General features: G+C 49.9%; 11 non-coding genes across 11 annotated transcripts; 7 read left to right on the top strand and 4 right to left on the bottom strand.

The window, feature by feature from the left end:
• Positions 1–1,353: 1,353 nt before the first annotated feature.
• Positions 1,354–1,425, bottom strand: TRNAE-UUC (transfer RNA glutamic acid (anticodon UUC)). Its single transcript has one exon. It is a non-coding gene; the product is annotated as a tRNA-Glu (tRNA).
• A 119-nt stretch (positions 1,426–1,544) lies between these two features.
• On the top strand, positions 1,545–1,617 carry TRNAM-CAU (transfer RNA methionine (anticodon CAU)). The gene has a single exon. It is a non-coding gene; the product is annotated as a tRNA-Met (tRNA).
• Positions 1,618–3,311: 1,694 nt separating this feature from the next.
• TRNAM-CAU (transfer RNA methionine (anticodon CAU)) lies at positions 3,312–3,384 on the top strand. The gene has a single exon. It is a non-coding gene; the product is annotated as a tRNA-Met (tRNA).
• Positions 3,385–4,888: 1,504 nt separating this feature from the next.
• Positions 4,889–4,960, bottom strand: TRNAE-UUC (transfer RNA glutamic acid (anticodon UUC)). Its single transcript has one exon. It is a non-coding gene; the product is annotated as a tRNA-Glu (tRNA).
• Positions 4,961–5,079: 119 nt separating this feature from the next.
• Positions 5,080–5,152, top strand: TRNAM-CAU (transfer RNA methionine (anticodon CAU)). Its single transcript has one exon. It is a non-coding gene; the product is annotated as a tRNA-Met (tRNA).
• A 1,695-nt stretch (positions 5,153–6,847) lies between these two features.
• Positions 6,848–6,920, top strand: TRNAM-CAU (transfer RNA methionine (anticodon CAU)). Its single transcript has one exon. It is a non-coding gene; the product is annotated as a tRNA-Met (tRNA).
• A 1,501-nt stretch (positions 6,921–8,421) lies between these two features.
• TRNAE-UUC (transfer RNA glutamic acid (anticodon UUC)) lies at positions 8,422–8,493 on the bottom strand. Its single transcript has one exon. It is a non-coding gene; the product is annotated as a tRNA-Glu (tRNA).
• A 119-nt stretch (positions 8,494–8,612) lies between these two features.
• On the top strand, positions 8,613–8,685 carry TRNAM-CAU (transfer RNA methionine (anticodon CAU)). Its single transcript has one exon. It is a non-coding gene; the product is annotated as a tRNA-Met (tRNA).
• Positions 8,686–10,188: 1,503 nt separating this feature from the next.
• TRNAE-UUC (transfer RNA glutamic acid (anticodon UUC)) lies at positions 10,189–10,260 on the bottom strand. The gene has a single exon. It is a non-coding gene; the product is annotated as a tRNA-Glu (tRNA).
• A 119-nt stretch (positions 10,261–10,379) lies between these two features.
• TRNAM-CAU (transfer RNA methionine (anticodon CAU)) lies at positions 10,380–10,452 on the top strand. Its single transcript has one exon. It is a non-coding gene; the product is annotated as a tRNA-Met (tRNA).
• A 1,694-nt stretch (positions 10,453–12,146) lies between these two features.
• On the top strand, positions 12,147–12,219 carry TRNAM-CAU (transfer RNA methionine (anticodon CAU)). The gene has a single exon. It is a non-coding gene; the product is annotated as a tRNA-Met (tRNA).
• The last annotated feature ends 13,520 nt before the right edge of the window (positions 12,220–25,739 follow it).

The raw sequence follows: 25,739 nt of genomic DNA, 5'->3' as shown, positions 1-25,739 counted from the left end.
GGAGCCGAAATCGCCAACTCTGCATCTAACAGAGCTTGCAACATACACTGTCTACTCACCCTGGAAAAAAACACATGCATTTTCCACACATCCACCATGTCACGGGCTTCACTCCCTTTCATCACACAGAAAGAAAACAGAACAGAGGATCCAAAAGGGCTTTTACAAAGGTGGGAAAAATGGGAAAAGTCCCCACCTTGTTGTCCTCCCTGATTTCAAAACGCCTTCTTTGCCTTTGAACAGCACGGGTACTTTAACTTCCCCCTTTCGCCGCTTTTCCTCACTGCATGATTACCGGTGGGAAATGATTTGTGCATGGATTTGGCTTCCTTGGAAAGAAGCCCAAAAGAAATAGCATTCCCTCCTATCTTTACCCGCAAACGTTGGACTCCCAGCCTTGACGTGGATTAGGCCCTTTTTAGCAACTGTGGGAAATTGGAGAAGGACCGCTTCTGAAATGGGCATTGAGTGTTTTTGCTTCACTTTGCTATGTTTCAAAGGCTTTTTAATAGTGTCTCTCAGCATCTTATAGAAGGAGTGGCGAAAAGCGGAAGAAAAGCAGCAACCTCTTTGAAATGAAAGGCCAGATTTCCAAAAGCAATTTCATATCAAGCCCAATAAGGCTTGTTGAAAGCAAGCACATGTCCCCCATTGCTCAGCACTTGGACAAGACAGGGAATGAAATTGAAGAGACAGAAAGGAATGTAAAGAGTTTTTGGGTTTTTTTTTTCAAAAAGAGAGTGAAAGATCTTTCTGGTCCTTCTCAGTTTCACCCTTTTCTCTTGGCACATGAAAAGCCGAGGCTCTTTGGCTTTGCCTTTAGTTCATGGTTTGCTCTCAGCGTATGATAACCACTGTGGATGTTGTTTCTTTGTAAGAATGTGCAATGATTTGTTTCTGTTTTATCTGCGGCACCAAAACTGGGTCCACCAGTCCTGCCATAGTGTAGGCCTTTGTTTTGTTTTGTTTTCCTTCCATGAAGGCAAGGTGGGGACGGAATATTCTTAATGTCGCCTGGGGTTTTCTTCGTTGATTTCATTGGGTTTTTATGACCGGTCAGTGATGACTGTGAGTGTTTGCAAGTTTTTAGTCTTCGCATGTCTTTCGACTCTTTGATAAATTGTCCTCAAAATGAGCGTAGAGAGAGGGAGGCAAAGCAGCAAGACCCGCTGGACTATGCGGGCAGATTTGTAAAGCAGTTGGAAGTAAAGCACTAGGGGGTTGTTGAAACAGAGCATGTATGTTGCGTTGCTTGGTACTTTGCCAACAAGGGAATGATTTGAGGTTGCAAGGGGAAAAGAGTTTGGCAGGTTTAAGCAGCAGGAGCAAGCGTGTCACTAAAATATCTTGCATTTCCCATACCGGGAGTCGAACCCGGACCGCCTGGGTGAAAACCAGGAATCCTAACCGCTAGACCATATGGGAAAACTGCCAAGGCTGCTGTGGGAGAAATAGAGAAAACCAAAGCGAGAAGAAAACTAGCACCGCCATGGTCTTCCAAGCGTGGTGGGCAGGGGGAACATGTGCCCATCTTCCAGCACGCAGCCTCGTTAGCGCAGTAGGTAGCGCATCAGTCTCATAATCTGAAGGTTGTGAGTTTGATCCTCACACGGGGCACTCTTCTCTAGGCTTTTTCTGCCACTTGGAGTCCTTAATGGCTGAAAGCCGCTACTCTGCATCTTTCAAGCTTTGCAAGAAGCCATATCCAGGGAAAAGTCATCAGCAGCTCAAGCTTTCAAAGCTCCTTTGCCCTCCACCATTTTCCTCAGGAGCCGAAATCGCCAACTCTGCATCTAACAGAGCTTGCAACATACACTGTCTACTCACCCTGGAAAAAAACACATGCATTTTCCACACATCCACCATGTCACGGGCTTCACTCCCTTTCATCACACAGAAAGAAAACAGAACAGAGGATCCAAAAGGGCTTTTACAAAGGTGGGAAAAATGGGAAAAGTCCCCACCTTGTTGTCCTCCCTGATTTCAAAACGCTTTCTTTGCCTTTGAACAGCACGGGTACTTTAACTTCCCCCTTTCGCCGCTTTTCCTCACTGCATGATTACCGGTGGGAAATGATTTGTGCATGGAATTGGCTTCCTTGGAAAGAAGCCCAAAAGAAATAGCATTCCCTCCTATCTTTACCCGCAAACGTTGGACTCCCAGCCTTGACGTGGATTAGGCCCTTTTTAGCAACTGTGGGAAACTGGAGAAGGACCGCTTCTGAAATGGGCATTGAGTGTTTTTGCTTCACTTTGCTATGTTTCAAAGGCTTTTTAATAGTGTCTCTCAGCATCTTATAGAAGGAGTGGCGAAAAGCGGAAGAAAAGCAGCAACCTCTTTGAAATGAAAGGCCAGATTTCCAAAAGCAATTTCATATCAAGCCCAATAAGGCTTGTTGAAAGCAAGCACATGTGCCCCATTGCTCAGCACTTGGACAAGACAGGGAATGAAATTGAAGAGACAGAGAGGAATGTAAAGAGTTTTTGGGTTTTTTTTTTCAAAAAAAGAGTGAAAGATCTTTCTGGTCCTTCTCAGTTTCACCCTTTTCTCTTGGCACATGAAAAGCCGAGGCTCTTTGGCTTTGCCTTTAGTTCATGGTTTGCTCTCAGTGTATGATAACCACTGTGGATGTTGTTTCTTTGTAAGAATGTGCATTGATTTGTTTCTGTTTTATCTGCGGCACCAAAACTGGGTCCACCAGTCCTGCCATAGTGTAGGCCTTTGTTTTGTTTTGTTTTCCTTCCATGAAGGCAAGGTGGGGACGGAATATTCTTAATGTCGCCTGGGGTTTTCTTCGTTGATTTCATTGGGTTTTTATGACCGGTCAGTGATGACTGTGAGTGTTTGCAAGTTTTTAGTCTTCGCATGTCTTTCGACTCTTTGATAAATTGTCCTCAAAATGAGCGTAGAGAGAGGGAGGCAAAGCAGCAAGACCCGCTGGACTATGCGGGCAGATTTGTAAAGCAGTTGGAAGTAAAGCACTAGGGGTTGTTGAAGCAGAGCATGTATGTTGCGTTGCTTGGTACTTTGCCAACAAGGGAATGATTTGAGGTTGCAAGGGGAAAAGAGTTTGGCAGGTTTAAGCAGCAGGAGCAAGCGTGTCACTAAAATGTCTTGCATTTCCCATACCGGGAGTCGAACGCGGGCCGCCTGGGTGAAAATCAGGAATCCTAACCGCTAGAACATATGGGAAAACTGCCAAGGCTGATGTGGGAGAAATAGAGAAAACCAAAGCGAGAAGAAAACTAGCACCGCCATGGTCTTCCAAGCGTGGTGGGCAGGGGGGACAAGTGCCCATCTTCCAGCACGCAGCCTGGTTAGCGCAGTAGGTAGCGCGTCAGTCTCATAATCTGAAGGTCGTGAGTTCGATCCTCACACGGGGCACTCTTCTCTAGGCTTTTTCTGCCACTTGGAGTCCTTAATGGCTGAAAGCCGCTACTCTGCATCTTTCAAGCTTTGCAAGAAGCCATATCCAGGGAAAAGTCATCAGCAGCTCAAGCTTTCAAAGCTCCTTTGCCCTCCACCATTTTCCTCAGGAGCCGAAATCGCCAACTCTGCATCTAACAGAGCTTGCAACATACACTGTCTACTCACCCTGGAAAAAAACACATGCATTTTCCACACATCCACCATGTCACGGGCTTCACTCCCTTTCATCACACAGAAAGAAAACAGAACAGAGGATCCAAAAGGGCTTTTACAAAGGTGGGAAAAATGGGAAAAGTCCCCACCTTGTTGTCCTCCCTGATTTCAAAACGCCTTCTTTGCCTTTGAACAGCACGGGTACTTTAACTTCCCCCTTTCGCCGCTTTTCCTCACTGCATGATTACCGGTGGGAAATGATTTGTGCATGGAATTGGCTTCCTTGGAAAGAAGCCAAAAAGAAATAGCATTCCCTCCTATCTTTACCCGCAAACGTTGGACTCCCAGCCTTGACGTGGATTAGGCCCTTTTTAGCAACTGTGGGAAACTGGAGAAGGACCGCTTCTGAAATGGGCATTGAGTGTTTTTGCTTCACTTTGCTATGTTTCAAAGGCTTTTTAATAGTGTCTCTCAGCATTTTATAGAAGGAGTGGCGAAAAGCGGAAGAAAAGCAGCAACCTCTTTGAAATGAAAGGCCAGATTTCCAAAAGCAATTTCATATCAAGCCCAATAAGGCTTGTTGAAAGCAAGCACATGTGCCCCATTGCTCAGCACTTGGACAAGACAGGGAATGAAATTGAAGAGACAGAGAGGAATGTAAAGAGTTTTTGGGTTTTTTTTTTCAAAAAAAGAGTGAAAGATCTTTCTGGTCCTTCTCAGTTTCACCCTTTTCTCTTGGCACATGAAAAGCCGAGGCTCTTTGGCTTTGCCTTTAGTTCATGGTTTGCTCTCAGCGTATGATAACCACTGTGGATGTTGTTTCTTTGTAAGAATGTGCAATGATTTGTTTCTGTTTTATCTGCGGCACCAAAACTGGGTCCACCAGTCCTGCCATAGTGTAGGCCTATGTTTTGTTTTGTTTTCCTTCCATGAAGGCAAGGTGGGGATGGAATATTCTTAATGTCGCCTGGGGTTTTCTTCGTTGATTTCATTGGGTTTTTATGACCGGTCAGTGATGACTGTGAGTGTTTGCAAGTTTTTAGTCTTCGCATGTCTTTCGACTCTTTGATAAATTGTCCTGAAAATGAGCGTAGAGAGAGGGAGGCAAAGCAGCAAGACCCGCTGGACTATGCGGGCAGATTTGTAAAGCAGTTGGAAGTAAAGCACTAGGGGGTTGTTGAAACAGAGCATGTATGTTGCGTTGCTTGGTACTTTGCCAACAAGGGAATGATTTGAGGTTGCAAGGGGAAAAGAGTTTGGCAGGTTTAAGCAGCAGGAGCAAGCGTGTCACTAAAATATCTTGCATTTCTCATACCGGGAGTCGAACCCAGGCCGCCTGGGTGAAAACCAGGAATCCTAACCGCTAGACCATATGGGAAAACTGCCAAGGCTGCTGTGGGAGAAATAGAGAAAACCAAAGCGAGAAGAAAACTAGCACCGCCATGGTCTTCCAAGCGTGGTGGGCAGGGGGAACATGTGCCCATCTTCCAGCACGCAGCCTCGTTAGCGCAGTAGGTAGCGCGTCAGTCTCATAATCTGAAGGTCGTGAGTTCGATCCTCACACGAGGCATTCTTCTCTAGGCTTTTTCTGCCACTTGGAGTCCTTAATGGCTGAAAGCCGCTACTCTGCATCTTTCAAGCTTTGCAAGAAGCCATATCCAGGGAAAAGTCATCAGCAGCTCAAGCTTTCAAAGCTCCTTTGCCCTCCACCATTTTCCTCAGGAGCCGAAATCGCCAACTCTGCATCTAACAGAGCTTGCAACATACACTGTCTACTCACCCTGGAAAAAAACACATGCATTTTCCACACATCCACCATGTCACGGGCTTCACTCCCTTTCATCACACAGAAAGAAAACAGAACAGAGGATCCAAAAGGGCTTTTACAAAGGTGGGAAAAATGGGAAAAGTCCCCACCTTGTTGTCCTCCCTGATTTCAAAACGCCTTCTTTGCCTTTGAACAGCACGGGTACTTTAACTTCCCCCTTTCGCCGCTTTTCCTCACTGCATGATTACCGGTGGGAAATGATTTGTGCATGGATTTGGCTTCCTTGGAAAGAAGCCCAAAAGAAATAGCATTCCCTCCTATCTTTACCCGCAAACGTTGGACTCCCAGCCTTGACGTGGATTAGGCCCTTTTTAGCAACTGTGGGAAACTGGAGAAGGACCGCTTCTGAAATGGGCATTGAGTGTTTTTGCTTCACTTTGCTATGTTTCAAAGGCTTTTTAATAGTGTCTCTCAGCATCTTATAGAAGGAGTGGCAAAAAGCGGAAGAAAAGCAGCAACCTCTTTGAAATGAAAGGCCAGATTTCCAAAAGCAATTTCATATCAAGCCCAATAAGGCTTGTTGAAAGCAAGCACATGTGCCCCATTGCTCAGCACTTGGACAAGACAGGGAATGAAATTGAAGAGACAGAGAGGAATGTAAAGAGTTTTTGGTTTTTTTTTTTTCAAAAAAAGAGTGAAAGATCTTTCTGGTCCTTCTCAGTTTCACCCTTTTCTCTTGGCACATGAAAAGCCGAGGCTCTTTGGCTTTGCCTTTAGTTCATGGTTTGCTCTCAGCGTATGATAACCACTGTGGATGTTGTTTCTTTGTAAGAATGTGCAATGATTTGTTTCTGTTTTATCTGCGGCACCAAAACTGGGTCCACCAGTCCTGCCATAGTGTAGGCCTTTGTTTTGTTTTGTTTTCCTTCCATGAAGGCAAGGTGGGGACGGAATATTCTTAATGTCGCCTGGGGTTTTCTTCGTTGATTTCATTGGGTTTTTATGACCGGTCATTGATGACTGTGAGTGTTTGCAAGTTTTTAGTCTTCGCATGTCTTTCGACTCTTTGATAAATTGTCCTCAAAATGAGCGTAGAGAGAGGGAGGCAAAGCAGCAAGACCCGCTGGACTATGCGGGCAGATTTGTAAAGCAGTTGGAAGTAAAGCACTAGGGGTTGTTGAAGCAGAGCATGTATGTTGCGTTGCTTGGTACTTTGCCAACAAGGGAATGATTTGAGGTTGCAAGGGGAAAAGAGTTTGGCAGGTTTAAGCAGCAGGAGCAAGCGTGTCACTAAAAAGTCTTGCATTTCCCATACCGGGAGTCGAACCTGGCCCGCCTGGGTGAAACCCAGGAATCCTAAGTGCTAGACCATATGTGAAAACTGCCAAGGCTGCTGTGGGAGAAATAGAGAAAACCAAAGCGAGAAGAAAACTAGCACCGCCATGGTCTTCCAAGCGTGGTGGGCAGGTGGGACAAGTGCCCATCTTCCAGCACGCAGCCTCGTTAGCGCAGTAGGTAGCGCATCAGTCTCATAATCTGAAGGTCGTGAGTTCGATCCTCACACGGGGCACTCTTCTCTAGGCTTTTTCTGCCACTTGGAGTCCTTAATGGCTGAAAGCCGCTACTCTGCATCTTTCAAGCTTTGCAAGAAGCCATATCCAGGGAAAAGTCATCAGCAGCTCAAGCTTTCAAATCTCCTTTGCCCTCCACCATTTTCCTCAGGAGCCGAAATCGCCAACTCTGCATCTAACAGAGCTTGCAACATACACTGTCTACTCACCCTGGAAAAAAACACATGCATTTTCCACACATCCACCATGTCACGGGCTTCACTCCCTTTCATCACACAGAAAGAAAACAGAACAGAGGATCCAAAAGGGCTTTTACAAAGGTGGGAAAAATGGGAAAAGTCCCCACCTTGTTGTCCTCCCTGATTTCAAAACGCCTTCTTTGCCTTTGAACAGCACGGGTACTTTAACTTCCCCCTTTCGCCGCTTTTCCTCACTGCATGGTTACCGGTGGGAAATGATTTGTGCATGGATTTGGCTTCCTTGGAAAGAAGCCCAAAAGAAATAGCATTCCCTCCTATCTTTACCCGCAAACGTTGGACTCCCAGCCTTGACGTGGATTAGGCCCTTTTTAGCAACTGTGGGAAACTGGAGAAGGACCGCTTCTGAAATGGGCATTGAGTGTTTTTGCTTCACTTTGCTATGTTTCAAAGGCTTTTTAATAGTGTCTCTCAGCATCTTATAGGAGTGGCGAAAAGCAGAAGAAAAGCAGCAACCTCTTTGAAATGAAAGGCCAGATTTCCAAAAGCAATTTCATATCAAGCCCAATAAGGCTTGTTGAAAGCAAGCACATGTGCCCCATTGCTCAGCACTTGGACAAGACAGGGAATGAAATTGAAGAGACAGAGAGGAATGTAAAGAGTTTTTGGGGTTTTTTTTTTCAAAAAAAGAGTGAAAGATCTTTCTGGTCCTTCTCAGTTTCACCCTTTTCTCTTGGCACATGAAAAGCCGAGGCTCTTTGGCTTTGCCTTTAGTTCATGGTTTGCTCTCAGCGTATGATAACCACTGTGGATGTTGTTTCTTTGTAAGAATGTGCAATGATTTGTTTCTGTTTTATCTGCGGCACCAAAACTGGGTCCACCAGTCCTGCCATAGTGTAGGCCTTTGTTTTGTTTTGTTTTCCTTCCATGAAGGCAAGGTGGGGACGGAATATTCTTAATGTCGCCTGGGGTTTTCTTCGTTGATTTCATTGGGTTTTTATGACCGGTCAGTGATGACTGTGAGTGTTTGCAAGTTTTTAGTCTTCGCATGTCTTTCGACTCTTTGATAAATTGTCCTCAAAATGAGCGTAGAGAGAGGGAGGAAAAGCAGCAAGACCCGCTGGACTATGCGGGCAGATTTGTAAAGCAGTTGGAAGTAAAGCACTAGGGGTTGTTGAAGCAGAGCATGTATGTTGCGTTGCTTGGTACTTTGCCAACAAGGGAATGATTTGAGGTTGCAAGGGGAAAAGAGTTTGGCAGGTTTAAGCAGCAGGAGCAAGCGTGTCACTAAAATGCCTTGCATTTCCCATACCGGGAGTCCAACCCGGGCCGCCTGGGTGAAAACCAGGAATCCTAACCGCTAGACCATATGGGAAAACAGCCAAGGCTGCTGTGGGAGAAATAGAGAAAACCAAAGCGAGAAGAAAACTAGCACCGCCATGGTCTTCCAAGCGTGGTGGGCAGGGGGGACAAGTGCCCATCTTCCAGCACGCAGCCTCGTTTACACAGTAGGTAGCGCGTCAGTCTCATAATCTGAAGGTCGTGAGTTCGATCCTCACACGGGGCACTCTTCTCTAGGCTTTTTCTGCCACTTGGAGTCCTTAATGGCTGAAAGCCGCTACTCTGCATCTTTCAAGCTTTGCAAGAAGCCATATCCAGGGAAAAGTCATCAGCAGCTCAAGCTTTCAAAGCTCCTTTGCCCTCCACCATTTTCCTCAGGAGCCGAAATCGCCAACTCTGCATCTAACAGAGCTTGCAACATACACTGTCTACTCACCCTGGAAAAAAACACATGCATTTTCCACACATCCACCATGTCACGGGCTTCACTCCCTTTCATCACACAGAAAGAAAACAGAACAGAGGATCCAAAAGGGCTTTTACAAAGGTGGGAAAAATGGGAAAAGTCCCCACCTTGTTGTCCTCCCTGATTTCAAAACTCTTTCTTTGCCTTTGAATAGCACGGGTACTTTAACTTCCCCCTTTCGCCGCTTTTCCTCACTGCATGATTACCGGTGGGAAATGATTTGTGCATGGATTTGGCTTCCTTGGAAAGAAGCCCAAAAGAAATAGCATTCCCTCCTATCTTTACCCGCAAACGTTGGACTCCCAGCCTTGACGTGGATTAGGCCCTTTTTAGCAACTGTGGGAAACTGGAGAAGGACCGCTTCTGAAATGGGCATTGAGTGTTTTTGCTTCACTTTGCTATGTTTCAAAGGCTTTTTAATAGTGTCTCTCAGCATCTTATAGAAGGAGTGGCGAAAAGCGGAAGAAAAGCAGCAACCTCTTTGAAATGAAAGGCCAGATTTCCAAAAGCAATTTCATATCAAGCCCAATAAGGCTTGTTGAAAGCAAGCACATGTGCCCCATTGCTCAGCACTTGGACAAGACAGGGAATGAAATTGAAGAGACAGAGAGGAATGTAAAGAGTTTTTGGGTTTTTTTTTTCAAAAAAAGAGTGAAAGATCTTTCTGGTCCTTCTCAGTTTCACCCTTTTCTCGTGGCACATGAAAAGCCGAGGCTCTTTGGCTTTGCCTTTAGTTCATGGTTTGCTCTCAGCGTATGATAACCACTGTGGATGTTGTTTCTTTGTAAGAATGTGCAATGATTTGTTTCTGTTTTATCTGCGGCACCAAAACTGGGTCCACCAGTCCTGCCATAGTGTAGGCCTTTGTTTTGTTTTGTTTTCCTTCCATGAAGGCAAGGTGGGGACGGAATATTCTTAATGTCGCCTGGGGTTTTCTTCGTTGATTTCATTGGGTTTTTATGACCGGTCAGTGATGACTGTGAGTGTTTGCAAGTTTTTAGTCTTCGCATGTCTTTCGACTCTTTGATAAATTGTCCTCAAAATGAGCGTAGAGAGAGGGAGGCAAAGCAGCAAGACCCGCTGGACTATGAGGGCAGATTTGTAAAGCAGTTGGAAGTAAAGCACTAGGGGTTGTTGAAGCAGAGCATGTATGTTGCGTTGCTTGGTACTTTGCCAACAAGGGAATGATTTGAGGTTGCAAGGGGAAAAGAGTTTGGCAGGGTTAAGCAGCAGGAGCAAGCGCGTCACTAAAATGTCTTGCATTTCCCATAACGGGAGTCGAACCCGGGCCGCCTGGGTGAAAACCAGGAATCCTAGCCGCTAGACTATATGGGAAAACTGTAAAGGCTGCTGTGTGAGAAATAGAGAAAACCAAAGCGAGAAGAAAACTAGCACCACCATGGTCTTCCAAGCGTGGTGGCCAGGTGGGACAAGTGCCCATCTTCCAGCACTCAGCCTCGTTAGCGCAGTGGGTAGCGCGACAGTCTCATAATCTGAAGGTCGTGAGTTCGATCCTCACACGGGGCACTCTTCTCCAGGCTTTTTCTGCCACTCTGAGTCCTTAATGGCTGAAAGCCGCTACTCTGCATCTTTCAAGCTTTGCAAGAAGCCATATTCAGGGAAAAGTCATCAGCAGCTCAAGCTTTCAAAGCTCCTTTGCCCTCCACCATTTTCCTCAGGAGCCGAAATTGCCAACTCTGCATCTAACAGAGCTTGCAACATACACTGTCTACTCACCCTGGAAAAAAACACATGCATTTTCCACACATCCACCATGTCACGGGCTTCACTCCCTGTCATCACACAGAAAGCAAACAGAACAGAGGATCCAAAAGGGCTTTTACAAAGGTGGGAAAAATGGGAAAAGTCCCCACCTTGTTGTCCTCCCTGATTTCAAAACTCTTTCTTTGCCTTTGAATAGCACGGGTACTTTAACTTCCCCCTTTCGCCGCTTTTCCTCACTGCATGATTACCGGTGGGAAATGATTTGTGCATGGATTTGGCTTCCTTGGAAAGAAGCCCAAAAGAAATAGCATTCCCTCCTATCTTTACCCGCAAACGTTGGACTCCCAGCCTTGACGTGGATTAGGCCCTTTTTAGCAACTGTGGGAAACTGGAGAAGGACCGCTTCTGAAATGGGCATTGAGTGTTTTTGCTTCACTTTGCTATGTTTCAAAGGCTTTTTAATAGTGTCTCTCAGCATCTTATAGAAGGAGTGGCGAAAAGCGGAAGAAAAGCAGCAACCTCTTTGAAATGAAAGGCCAGATTTCCAAAAGCAATTTCATATCAAGCCCAATAAGGCTTGTTGAAAGCAAGCACATGTGCCCCATTGCTCAGCACTTGGACAAGACAGGGAATGAAATTGAAGAGACAGAAAGGAATGTAAAGAGTTTTTGGGGTTTTTTTTTCAAAAAAAGAGTGAAAGATCTTTCTGGTCCTTCTCAGTTTCACCCTTTTCTCGTGGCACATGAAAAGCCGAGGCTCTTTGGCTTTGCCTTTAGTTCATGGTTTGCTCTCAGCGTATGATAACCACTGTGGATGTTGTTTCTTTGTAAGAATGTGCAATGATTTGTTTCTGTTTTATCTGCGGCACCAAAACTGGGTCCACCAGTCCTGCCATAGTGTAGGCCTTTGTTTTGTTTTGTTTTCCTTCCATGAAGGCAAGGTGGGGACGGAATATTCTTAATGTCGCCTGGGGTTTTCTTTGTTGATTTCATTGGGTTTTTATGACCGGTCAGTGATGACTGTGAGTGTTTGCAAGTTTTTAGTCTTCGCATGTCTTTCGACTCTTTGATAAATTGTCCTCAAAATGAGCGTAGAGAGAAGGAGGCAAAGCACCAAGACCCGCTGGACTATGCGGGCAGATTTGTAAAGCAGTTGGAAGTAAAGCACTTGGGGTTGTTGAAGCAGAGCATGTATGTTGCGTTGCTTGGTACTTTGCCAACAAGGGAATGATTTGAGGTTGCAAGGGGAAAAGAGTTTGGCAGGTTTAAGCAGCAGGTGCAAGCGTGTAACTAAAATGTCTTGCATTTCCCATACCGGGAGTCGTACCCGGGCCGCCTGGGGGAAAACCAGGAATCCTAACCGCTAGACCATATGGGAAAACTGCCAAGGCTGCTGTGTGAGAAATAGAGAAAACCAAAGCGAGAAGAAAACTAGCACCACCATGGTCTTCCAAGCGTGGTGGCCAGGTGGGACAAGTGCCCATCTTCCGGCACTCAGCCTCGTTAGCACAGTGGGTAGCGCGTCAGTCTCATAATCTGAAGGTCGTGAGTTCGATCCTCACACGGGGCACTCTTCTCTAGGCTTTTTCTGCCACTTGGAGTCCTTAATGGCTGAAAGCCGCTACTCTGCATCTTTCAAGCTTTGCAAGAAGCCATATTCAGGGAAAAGTCATCAGCAGCTCAAGCTTTCAAAGCTCCTTTGCCCTCCACCATTTTCCTCAGGAGCCGAAATTGCCAACTCTGCATCTAACAGAGCTTGCAACATACACTGTCTACTCACCCTGGAAAAAAACACATGCATTTTCCACACATCCACCATGTCACGGGCTTCACTCCCTTTCATCACACAGAAAGAAAACAGAACAGAGGATCCAAAAGGGCTTTTACAAAGGTGGGAAAAATGGGAAAAGTCCCCACCTTGTTGTCCTCCCTGATTTCAAAACTCTTTCTTTGCCTTTGAATAGCACGGGTACTTTAACTTCCCCCTTTCGCCGCTTTTCCTCACTGCATGATTACCGGTGGGAAATGATTTGTGCATGGATTTGGCTTCCTTGGAAAGAAGCCCAAAAGAAATAGCATTCCCTCCTATCTTTACCCGCAAACGTTGGACTCCCAGCCTTGACGTGGATTAGGCCCTTTTTAGCAACTGTGGGAAACTGGAGAAGGACCGCTTCTGAAATGGGCATTGAGTGTTTTTGCTTCACTTTGCTATGTTTCAAAGGCTTTTTAATAGTGTCTCTCAGCATCTTATAGAAGGAGTGGCGAAAAGCGGAAGAAAAGCAGCAACCTCTTTGAAATGAAAGGCCAGATTTCCAAAAGCAATTTCATATCAAGCCCAATAAGGCTTGTTGAAAGCAAGCACATGTGCCCCATTGCTCAGCACTTGGACAAGACAGGGAATGAAATTGAAGAGACAGAGAGGAATGTAAAGAGTTTTTGGGGGTTTTTTTTCAAAAAAAGAGTGAAAGATCTTTCTGGTCCTTCTCAGTTTCACCCTTTTCTCTTGGCACATGAAAAGCCGAGGCTTTGGCTTTGCCTTTAGTTCATGGTTTGCTCTCAGCATATGATAACCACTGTGGATGTTGTTTCTTTGTAAGAATGTGCAATTATTTGTTTCTGTTTTATCTGCGGCACCAAAACTGGGTCCACCAGTCCTGCCATAGTGTAGGCCTTTGTTTTGTTTTGTTTTCCTTCCATGAAGGCAAGGTGGGGACGGAATATTCTTAATGTCGCCTGGGGTTTTCTTCGTTGATTTCATTGGGTTTTTATGACCGGTCAGTGATGACTAGAGATGAGCGAATCGAGGTAGCCGAAGTGGAATTCGAGTCGAATATCGGAAAAATTTCGAAAAATAGCCTAAAATAGCCTAATTCGGACGCGCGAATCGAAATTTTTCCGAAAATGGCGGCTGACATGTGCTGCGACGGAGCGGGGATGTCTGGGAAGGCGCGCAGACAAGGCGCGCTGACCCATAATGCATTCCTCAACGACATGTGATCGCATCAGCCAATCAGCAGCCATCCAGCTAGCACTGTGTAATGGTCGAGCTATAAATAGCGGCCATTTTGGAATTCTTCATTTGCCTGCAGTCATTGAACAGAGGCAGACCGCTCTGTATTAGGGACAGGGACAGAGTTAGGGCCACAGAAACGATACTTGGGGACAGAGAAACGATACTTAGGGAAAGAGAACTATTACTCAGGGACACAGAATTGTTAATTAGGGCCACAGAATCGTTACTTAGGGACAAAGAAACGCTAGTTAGGGCCACAGAATTCATACTCAGGGAAAGACAGAATTGTTACTGAGTGCCAGAGAATTGTTACTTAGGGCCACAGAAACGTTATTAGGGCCACAGAATTGTTACTCAGGGACAGACAGAATTGTTACTGAGTGCCAGAGAATTGTTACTTAGGGCCACAGAAACGTTATTAGGGCCACAGAATTGTTACTCAGGGACAGACAGAATTGTTACTGAGTGCCAGAGAATTGTTACTTAGGGCCACAGAAACGTTATTAGGGCCACAGAATTGTTACTCAGGGACAGACAGAATTGTTACTGAGTGCCAGAGAATTGTTACTTAGGGCCACAGAAACTTTAGTTAGGGCCACAGAATTGTTACTCAGGGACAGACACAGAATTGTTACTGAGGGCCACAGAACTGTTACTTAGGGCCACAGAATTGTTACTCGCACAGACACAGAATTGTTACTCGCACAGACACAGAATTGTTACTGAGGGCCACAGAACTGTTACTTAGGGCCACAGAATTGTTACTCGCACAGACACAGAATTGTTACTCAGGGACAGACAGAATTGTTACTGAGTGCCAGAGAATTGTTACTTAGGGCCACAGAAACGTTATTAGGGCCACAGAATTGTTACTCAGGGACAGACAGAATTGTTACTGAGTGCCAGAGAATTGTTTCTTAGGGCCACATAAACTTTAGTTAGGGCCACAGAATTGTTACTCAGGGACAGACACAGAATTGTTACTCGCACAGACACAGAACTGTTACTGAGGGCCACAGAACTGTTACTTAGGGCCACAGAATTGTTACTCGCACAGACACAGAATTGTTACTCGCACAGACACAGAATTGTTACTCAGGGACACAGAACTGTTACTGAGGGCCACAGAACTGTTACTTAGGGCCACAGAATTGTTACTCGCACAGACACAGAATTGTTACTCGCACAGACACAGAATTGTTACTGAGGGCCACAGAACTGTTACTTGGGGCCACAGAAACGTTAATCAGGGACACAGAATTGTTACTGAGGGCCACAGAACTGTTACTTAGGGCCACAGAATTGTTACTCGCACAGACACAGAATTGTTACTCGCACAGACACAGAATTGTTACTGAGGGCCACAGAACTGTTACTTGGGGCCATAGAAACGTTAATCAGGGACACAGAATTGTTACTGAGGGCCACAGAACTGTTACTTAGGGCCACAGAATTGTTACTCGCACAGACACAGAATTGTTACTCAGGGACACAGAATTGTTACTCAGGGACACATAATCGTTTAATTAAAGAGTATGTCAGACAACATGCAGAGGAGTGGCAGAGGAGGCAATGTTTTAGGAGCGAGCAGACGTGGCAGCAGAGGAAGGGGTCGAGGCAGCACTATTCGCAGCCAGAGGCCAGTGCTCCCGGTGTCATCCAGCGGTCGAGTCTCCACCGACAACCCTGCCGTCATCGATTGGTTGGCTCGGTCGTCTTCCTCTTCCCAGGTCACCTCTGACACCTACAGCCAACGGTCGGTGGGTACGTCAGACACAACCGTTAGTTGGCATGGCCCGGGAGCAAGCCCACTGAAATCACGTGTCCTCTACCTGCCCCTGTCCTTTGGTGTTCCCTCACCAAGCGAAGTATCGCATGCTGTGGGCTCAGCCCCACTGTACAGTGAGGAAGAGCTAACAGAGGGCGGTCAGGAACGGGGGGAGACATCCGCTTTTTCAGCAGCCAGGCGAAGAAGTAGTGGCGAGGAGAGTGGCCCGGTAGCCGGTCTAGAGACAGGTCTGTCTCCTGACCCAGACGCAGCCGAGGGGGCTAGTAGTGAGGCGGAGACCCTACTTGATGATGAGGAGGTTGATCGCACTTGGCAGCCTCGTCGTCATCAGGCAATTTCTTCCGCATCATCAGGAGAAGAGGGTGGCAGCTTGGCAGTGAGCGAAACAGTCGGTGGGTTGCCCAGGAGACAGCAGCAGGGTCGCAGCAGTGTCAGTGGAAGCAGTGTCAGTGGAGCCAAACGGCCACGGAGTAGAGCACCAGCTCCACTGCAGCCTACCACCACGGCCAGTAGTGGTGCCGGTGTGCACGGAGGAAGCAGCAGTCAGCCAGTGAGGAGTATCGGGGGCAAAGTTTCCTACTCGGCGGTGTGGCAATTTTTCGTCAAGCCGCCCGAGGAAGTAAACGTAGCCGTATGTCGACTATGTGGCCAGAAAGTCAAGCGTGGCCAGGGGGCCCATGTTGGGACTACAGCGTTGCGGCAGCATATGCAGCGTCGCCATTTGGTGGCCTGGGAAAACCGTGATAAAGATACGGCGGTTCTGCCCGCCCCAGCCCCCGCTCCATCACCCGCTCCGTTACTTGCTCCGTCACCCGACGTCAATCGCCCTCCATCAGCCAGTCAAGGCTCCAACACCTCTGCTGAGGGGAGTTGTCGCTCGTTGGCATCTTCCGCTCGTTCAGATGCTCCTTCTCCTGCTACTCCTCTTCACGGAGCAGTCTTTCTTGGAATCCGTTTCCAAGAGACAACAGTTTGCGAGCACGCACCCGACGGTGCAAAAGCTGAACGTCCTCCTGTCCAAGTTGCTGGTGCTGCAGTCCCTCCCTTTCCAAGTGGTGGACTCAGCACCTTTCAGAGAAATGATGGCTTGTGCCGCGCCGCGGTGGAGAGTGCCAAGCCGTCATTTCTTCGCCAAAAAGGCAGTGCCAGCCCTGCATTCACATGTAGAAGACATGGTGGGCCAGTCTTTGAGCATGTCGGTCTCTGCCAAAGTGCACGGCAGCGCCGACGTGTGGAGCTGTAACTACGGTCAGAGACAGTACATGTCATTTACGGCCCACTGGGTGAACGTGGTGCCGTCACAGCCGCACCAGCAACTTGGACAGGTCACGCCGCTTTTGCCTCCACGTTTGCACGTCCTTGGTAAGGCAAAGATGTCCGCCTCTACCACCTCTTCTTCCGCCGTGTCCTCAGCCGCCACCCCCGTGCCAAGTCCCATTACCCGACCGGCATATCACATGTGCAGGGCGCAACGGTGTCACGCTGTTCTGCACCTGGTATGCCTTGGCGAACGTAGTCACACAGGGGAGGAACTTCTGAGTGTAATGAACAGAGAAATCGACAGATGGCTGTCTCCGCGCAAACTGAAAATCGGAACCATGTTGACCGACAACGGAAAGAACATGGTGTCTGCTCTGCGTCAAGGAAGGTTGTGCCATGCGCCATGCATGGCTCACGTGTTCAATCTGGTTGTCAAGCGGTTCCTAAAATCCACCATCCCACTGCAAGACATCCTTAAAATGTCACGTAAACTTTGCATGCATTTCAGCCATTCCTACACCGCAAAGCACACCCTCCTTGAGCTGCAGCGGCAGAACGGAATTCCACATCATCGCCTGATCTGCGACGTTGCAACAAGGTGGAATTCAACCATACACATGTTAGACCGCCTTTACAAGCAGCGAAAGGCCATCACCGATTTCCTGATGTTACAAGCGGATAAAGGTACTCCCCTGTGTAACTTCGATGTCAGCCATTGGCAGCTCATGCGTGACACCTGCCGCTTGCTCAGGCCCTTTGAGGAGGCCACGCTATTCGTGAGTCGGCAGGACTATGGGATGAATGACGTCATTCCTCTGTTGCACGTCCTTGAACAAATGCTGTTAACAATGGCTGGTCAGGGTGCGGTAGACGTGGCGCACAGATCTCAACGCCACATGACCCCTGTGGGGGCAGGACAGGAAGAAGAGGAGGAGGTAGAGGAGGACATTTGTGCTCAGGAATTATTGAGTGAAATGGGTGGTTTTTCCACTCAGCGGACAGGAGTGGAGGAGCAGGAGCATCTGGTAGAGGAGGAGGAGGAGGACCCAGATGCACCGTGGCAGTATGCTGTGGAGATGGAGGCAGGGAGTACCTCGCATTCCTTGGCACAAATGGCCCATAGCATGCTCGGTTGCTTGCGTAGCGACAGCCGAATAATAACCATCAGACAGAGGGATGACTTTTGGCTGTCCACCTTGTTGGACCCTCGCTACCGTTCAAAAATGGTGGCCTTTTTCACACCTGCTGAGAGGGAGGCCAAAATAACGTACTATAAAAACCACCTATGTAGTCAGTTGGTCTCTGCCTTTCTGCGCCAACGTCCATCCTCAGACACTGTGGGCCCTGTGCGCTCGTGTTCCGCTGCCATGGCAGCAGGGGAGGGGTGGGGTGGTAGGAGCAGTGGCAGCTCCACCAGCAGCGGCTGCCTCAGTCTGCAGTCGATGATGAGTAGCTTTCTTCACCAGCGCAGTGAGGAAACTACTAACCAGCCGCAGCAGCAGCAGCAGCAGCATCAGGTGGACCTGGAGCAGGACCTCAAACAACAGGCTTGGGCCTACTTGGACAGCACCCTGCCAACCGAGGTAGACAATCCCCTTGACTACTGGGCAACGAAACTTGACCTTTGGCCCCAACTAGCTGAATTTGCCCTTGAAAGGCTGTCATGCCCGGCCAGTAGCGTGGCATCGGAGCGCGTGTTTAGTGCGGCAGGAGGTATTGTAACTCCGCGGAGGACACGACTGTCCACCCAAAGTGTGGAGAGACTCACGTTTGTGAAAATGAATCAGGCGTGGATTAGTCTGGATTTCAAACCACCAGTTCCTGACACAACTGACTAAATCTGCCATGAATCATGCCTCAAACATGTGCCACTTTCAGGTCTCCTCACACACTGCTGGTGTGTTGAATTTTTTGACATAGGGTGCTGGCAGATTACGGGCCTCCTATAGCTGCTGCCAGGCCCCTAATCTGCCATGGGCCCCTATATACCGCCTCCTCATGCTGCTGCCAAGTCCAGAGTCTCTCATGGGTCCCTCTACGGCCTCCCATTGCTGCTGTCTCCATCGCCACACTCTGCCATGTGCCACTTTCAGGTCTCCTCACACACTGCTGGTGTGTTGAATTTTTTGACATAGGGTGCTGGCAGATTACGGGCCTCCCATAGCTGCTGCCAGGCCCCTAATCTGCCATGGGCCCCTATATACCGCCTCCTCATGCTGCTGCCAAGTCCAGAGTCTCTCATGGGTCCCTATACGGCCTCCCATTGCTGCTGTCTCCATCGCCACACTCTGCCATGTGCCACTTTCAGGTCTCCTCACACTGCTGGTGTGTAGAATTTTTTGACATAGGGTGCTGGCAGATTACGGGCCTCCCATAGCTGCTGCCAGGCCCCTAATCTGCCATAGGCCCCTATATACCGCCTCCTCATGCTGCTGCCAGGTCCAGAGTCTCTCATGGGTCCCTGTACGGCCTCCCATTGCTGCTGTCTCCATCGCCACACTCTGCCATGTGCCACTTTCAGGTCTCCTCACACTGCTGGTGTGTTGAATTTTTTGACATAGGGTGCTGGCAGACTACGGGCCCCCTATAGCTGCTGCCAGGCCCCTAATCTAACATGGGCCCCTATATACCGCCTCCTCATGCTGCTGCCAGGTCCAGAGTCTCTCATGGGTCCCTGTACGGCCTCCCATTGCTGCTGTCTCCATCGCCACACTCTGCCATGTGCCACTTTCAGGTCTCCTCACACTGCTGGTGTGTAGAATTTTTTGACATAGGGTGCTGGCAGATTACGGGCCTCCTATAGCTGCTGCCAGGTCCCTAATCTGCCATAGGCCCCTATATACCGCCTCCTCATGCTGCTGCCAGGTCCAGAGTCTCTCATGGGTCCCTGTACGGCCTCCCATTGCTGCTGTCTCCATCGCCACACTCTGCCATGTGCCACTTTCAGGTCTCCTCACACTGCTGGTGTGTTGAATTTTTTGACATAGGGTGCTGGCAGACTACGGGCCTCCTATAGCTGCTGCCAGGCCCCTAATCTGCCATAGGCCCCTATACCGCCTCCTCATGCTGCTGCCAGGTCCAGAGTCTCTCATGGGTTCCCTTAACGGCCTCCCATTGCTGCTGTCTCCATCGCCACACTCTGCCATGTGCCACTTTCAGGTCTCCTCACACTGCTGGTGTGTAGAATTTTTTGACATAGGGTGCTGGCAGATTACGGGCCTCCCATAGCTGCTGCCAGGCCCCTAATCTGCCATGGGCCCCTATATACCGCCTCCTCATGCTGCTGCCAAGTCCAGAGTCTCTCATGGGTCCCTATACGGCCTCCCATTGCTGTGTCTCCATCGCCACACTCTGCCATGTGCCACTTTCAGGTCTCCTCACACACTGCTGGTGTGTAGAATTTTTTGACATAGGGTGCTGGCAGATTACGGGCCCCCTATAGCTGCTGCCAGGCCCCTAATCTGCCATGGGCCCCTATATACCGCCTCCTCATGCTGCTGCCAGGTCCAGAGTCTCTCATGGGTCCCTGTACGGCCTCCCATTGCTGCTGTCTCCATCGCCACACTCTGCCATGTGCCACTTTCAGGTCTCCTCACACTGCTGGTGTGTAGAATTTTTTGACATAGGGTGCTGGCAGATTACGGGCCTCCTATAGCTGCTGCCAGGACCCTAATCTGCCATAGGCCCCTATATACCGCCTCCTCATGCTGCTGCCAGGTCCAGAGTCTCTCATGGGTCCCTGTACGGCCTCCCATTGCTGCTGTCTCCATCGCCACACTCTGCCATGTGCCACTTTCAGGTCTCCTCACACACTGCTGGTGTGTTGAATTTTTTGACATAGGGTGCTGGCAGATTACGGGCCTCCCATAGCTGCTGCCAGGCCCCTAATCTGCCATGGGCCCCTATATACCGCCTCCTCATGCTGCTGCCAAGTCCAGAGTCTCTCATGGGTCCCTGTACGGCCTCCCATTGCTGCTGTCTCCATCGCCACACTCTGCCATGTGCCACTTTCAGGTCTCCTCACACACTGCTGGTGTGTTGAATTTTTTGACATAGGGTGCTGGCAGATTACGGGCCTCCCATAGCTGCTGCCAGGCCCCTAATCTGCCATGGGCCCCTATATACCGCCTCCTCATGCTGCTGCCAAGTCCAGAGTCTCTCATGGGTCCCTATACGGCCTCCCATTGCTGCTGTCTCCATCGCCACACTCTGCCATGTGCCACTTTCAGGTCTCCTCACACTGCTGGTGTGTAGAATTTTTTGACATAGGGTGCTGGCAGATTACGGGCCTCCCATAGCTGCTGCCAGGCCCCTAATCTGCCATAGGCCCCTATATACCGCCTCCTCATGCTGCTGCCAGGTCCAGAGTCTCTCATGGGTCCCTGTACGGCCTCCCATTGCTGCTGTCTCCATCGCCACACTCTGCCATGTGCCACTTTCAGGTCTCCTCACACTGCTGGTGTGTAGAAATTTTTGACATAGGGTGCTGGCAGATTACGGGCCTCCTATAGCTGCTGCCAGGCCCCTAATCTGCCATAGGCCCCTATATACCGCCTCCTCATGCTGCTGCCAGGTCCAGAGTCTCTCATGGGTCCCTGTACGGCCTCCCATTGCTGCTGTCTCCATCGCCACACTCTGCCATGTGCCACTTTCAGGTCTCCTCACACTGCTGGTGTGTTCAATTTTTTGACATAGGGTGCTGGCAGATTACGGGCCTCCCATAGCTGCTGCCAGGCCCCTAATCTGCCATGGGCCCCTATACCGCCTCCTCATGCTGCTGCCAGGTCCACAGTCTCTCATGCCATGTGCCACTTTCAGGTCTCCTCACACTGCTGGTGTGTTGAATTTTTTGACATAGGGTGCTGGCAGATTACGGGCCTCCCATATACCGCCTCCTCATGCTGCTGCCAAGTCCAGAGTGTGTCATGGGTCCCTGTACGGCCTCCCATTGCTGCTGTCTCCATAGCCACACTCTGCCATGTGCCACTTTCAGGTCTCCTCACACTGCTGGTGTGTTGAATTTTTTGACATAGGGTGCTGGCAGATTACGGGCCTCCCATTGCTGCTGCCAGGCACGTAATCTGCCATGGGCCCCCGTACCGACTCCTCATGCTGTGACGTTGCAACAAGGTGGAATTCAACCCTACATATGTTAGACCGCCTTTACGAACAGTGAAAGGCCATCACAGATTTCCTGATGTTAAAAGCGGATAAAGGTACTCCCTGTGTAACTTAGATGTCAGCCATTGGCAGCTCATGCGTGACACCTGCGCTTGCTCAGGCCCTTTGAGGAGGCCACGCTATTCGTGAGTCGGCAGGACTATGGGATGAACGACGTCATTCCTCTGTTGCACGTCCTGGAACAAATGCTGTTAACAATGGCTGGTCAGGGTGCGGTAGACGTGGCGCACAGATCTCAACGCCACATGACCCCTGTGGGGGCAGGACAGGAAGAAGAGGAGGAGGTAGAGGAGGACATTGGTGCTCAGGAATTATTGAGTGAAATGGGTGGTTTTTCCACTCAGCGGACAGGAGTGGAGGAGCAGGAGCATCTGGTAGAGGAGGAGGAGGAGGAGACAGAGGACCCAGACGCACCGTGGCAGTATGCTGTGGAGATGGAGGCAGGGAGTCCCTCGCATTCCTTGGCACAAATGGCCCATAGCATGCTCGGTTGCTTGCGCAGCGACAGCCGAATAATAACCATCAGACAGAGGGATGACTTTTGGCTGTCCACCTTGTTGGACCCTCGCTACCGTTCAAAAATGGTGGCCTTTTTCACACCTGCTGAGAGGGAGGCCAAAATAACGTACTATAAAAACCACCGATGTAGTCAGCTGGTCTCTGCCTGTCTGCGCCAACGTCCATCCTCAGACACTGTGGGCCCTGTGCGCTCGCGTTCCGCTGCCATGGCAGCAGGGGAGGGGTGGGGTGGTAGGAGCAGTGGCAGCTCCACCAGCAGCGGCTGCCTCAGTCTGCAGTCGATGATGAGTAGCTTTCTTCACCAGCGCAGTGAGGAAACTACTTACCAGCCGCAGCAGCAGCAGCAGCAGCATCAGGTGGACCTGGAGCAGGACCTCAAACAACAGGCTTAGGCCTACTTGGACAGCACCCTGCCAACCGAGGTAGACAATCCCCTTGACTACTGGGCAACGAAACTTGACCTTTGGCCCCAACTAGCTGAATTTGCCCTTGAAAGGCTGTCATGCCCGGCCAGTAGCGTGGCATCGGAGCGCGTGTTTAGTGCGGCAGGAGGTATTGCAACTCCGCGGAGGACACGACTGTCCACCCAAAGTGTGGAGAGACTGACGTTTGTGAAAATGAATCAGGCGTGGATTAGTCTGGATTTCAAACCACCAGTTCCTGACACAACTGACTAAATCCGCCATGAATCATGCCCCAAACATGTGCCACTTTCAGGTCTCCTCACACTGCTGGTGTGTTCCATTTTTTGTCATAGGGTGCTGGCAGATTACGGGCCTCCCATAGCTGCTGCCAGGCCCCTAATCTGCCATGGGCCCCTATACCGCCTCCTCATGCTGCTGCCAAGTCCAGAGTCTCTCATGGGTCCCTGTACGGCCTCCCATTGCTGCTGTCTCCATCGCCACACTCTGCCATGTGCCACTTTCAGGTCTCCTCACACTGCTGGTGTATTCCATTTTTTGTCATAGGGTGCTGGCAGATTACGGGCCTCCCATAGCTGCTGCCAGGCCCCTAATCTGCCATGGGCCCCTATACCGCCTCCTCATGCTGCTGCCAGGTCCAGAGTCTCTCATGGGTCCCTGTACGGCCTCCCATTGCTGCTGTCTCCAACGCCACACTCTGCCATGTGCCACTTTCAGGTCTCCTCACACTGCTGGTGGGTTCCATTTTTTGTCATAGGGTGCTGGCAGATTACGGGCCTCCCATAGCTGCTGCCAGGCCCCTAATCTGCCATAGGCCCCTATATACCGCCTCCTCATGCTGCTGCCAGGTCCAGAGTCTCTCTTGGGTTCCCTTAACGGCCTCCCATTGCTGCTGTCTCCATCGCCACACTCTGCCATGTGCCACTTTCAGGTCTCCTCACACTGCTGGTGTGTTGAATTTTTTGACATAGGGTGCTGGCAGATTACGGGCCTCCCATAGCTGCTGCCAGGCCCCTAATCTGCCATGGGCCCCTATATACCGCCTCCCCATGCTGCTGCCAGGTCCAGAGTCTCTCATGGGTCCCTGTACGGCCTCCCATTGCTGCTGTCTCCATCGCCACACTCTGCCATGTGCCACTTTCAGGTCTCCTCACACTGCTGGTGTGTAGAATTTTTTGACATAGGGTGCTGGCAGATTACGGGCCTCCCATAGCTGCTGCCAGGCCCCTAATCTGCCATGGGCCCCTATATACTGCCTCCTCATGCTGCTGCCAAGTCCAGAGTCTCTCATGGGTCCCTATACGGCCTCCCATTGCTGCTGTCTCCATCGCCACACTCTGCCATGTGCCACTTTCAGGTCTCCTCACACACTGCTGGTGTGTTGAATTTTTTGACATAGGGTACTGGCAGATTACGGGCCCCCTATAGCTGCTGCCAGGCCCCTAATCTGCCATGGGCCCCTATATACCGCCTCCTCATGCTGCTGCCAGGTCCAGAGTCTCTCATGGGTCCCTGTACGGCCTCCCATTGCTGCTGTCTCCATCGCCACACTCTGCCATGTGCCACTTTCAGGTCTCCTCACACTGCTGGTGTGTAGAATTTTTTGACATAGGGTGCTGGCAGATTACGGGCCCCCTATAGCTGCTGCCAGGCCCCTAATCTGCCATGGGCCCCTATATACCGCCTCCTCATGCTGCTGCCAGGTCCAGAGTCTCTCATGGGTCCCTGTACGGCCTCCCATTGCTGCTGTCTCCATCGCCACACTCTGCCATGTGCCACTTTCAGGTCTCCTCACACTGCTGGTGTGTAGAATTTTTTGACAAAGGGTGCTGGCAGATTACGGGCCTCCTATAGCTGCTGCCAGGCCCCTAATCTGCCATAGGCCCCTATATACCGCCTCCTCATGCTGCTGCCAGGTCCAGAGTCTCTCATGGGTCCCTGTACGGCCTCCCATTGCTGCTGTCTCCATCGCCACACTCTGCCATGTGCCACTTTCAGGTCTCCTCACACACTGCTGGTGTGTTCAATTTTTGGACATAGGGTGCTGGCAGATTACGGGCCTCCCATAGCTGCTGCCAGGCCCCTAATCTGCCATGGGCCCCTATACCGCCTCCTCATGCTGCTGCCAGGTCCACAGTCTCTCATGGGTCCCTGTACGGCCTAGCATTGCTGCTGTCTCTATCGCCACACTCTGCCATGTGCCACTTTCAGGTCTCCTCACACACTGCTGGTGTGTTGAATTTTTTGACATAGGGTGCTGGCAGATTACGGGCCCCCTATAGCTGCTGCCAGGCCCCTAATCTGCCATGGGCCTCTATATACCGCCTCCTCATGCTGCTGCCAGGTCCAGAGTCTCTCATGGGTCCCTGTACGGCCTCCCACTGCTGCTGTCTCCATCGCCACACTCTGCCATGTGCCACTTTCAGGTCTCCTCACACTGCTGGTGTGTAGAATTTTTTGACATAGGGTGCTGGCAGATTACGGGCCCCCTATAGCTGCTGCCAGGCCCCTAATCTGCCATGGGCCCCTATATACCGCCTCCTCATGCTGCTGCCAGGTCCAGAGTCTCTCATGGGTCCCTGTACGGCCTCCCATTGCTGCTGTCTCCATCGCCACACTCTGCCATGTGCCACTTTCAGGTCTCCTCACACTGCTGGTGTGTAGAATTTTTTGACATAGGGTGCTGGCAGATTACGGGCCTCCTATAGCTGCTGCCAGGCCCCTAATCTGCCATAGGCCCCTATATACCGCCTCCTCATGCTGCTGCCAGGTCCAGAGTCTCTCATGGGTCCCTGTACGGCCTCCCATTGCTGCTGTCTCCATCGCCACACTCTGCCATGTGCCACTTTCAGGTCTCCTCACACAATGCTGGTGTGTTCAATTTTTTGACATAGGGTGCTGGCAGA

The sequence above is a fragment of the Staurois parvus genome, unplaced genomic scaffold (assembly GCF_062004578.1).
Source record: "Staurois parvus isolate SC_StPar_1 unplaced genomic scaffold, SC_StPar_1.0 ptg000662l, whole genome shotgun sequence".
Taxonomy (NCBI): Eukaryota; Metazoa; Chordata; class Amphibia; order Anura; family Ranidae; genus Staurois; species Staurois parvus.
The sequence above is the reverse complement of the archived record's forward strand: the minus strand, read 5'-3'. Positions and strand labels throughout refer to the sequence as shown.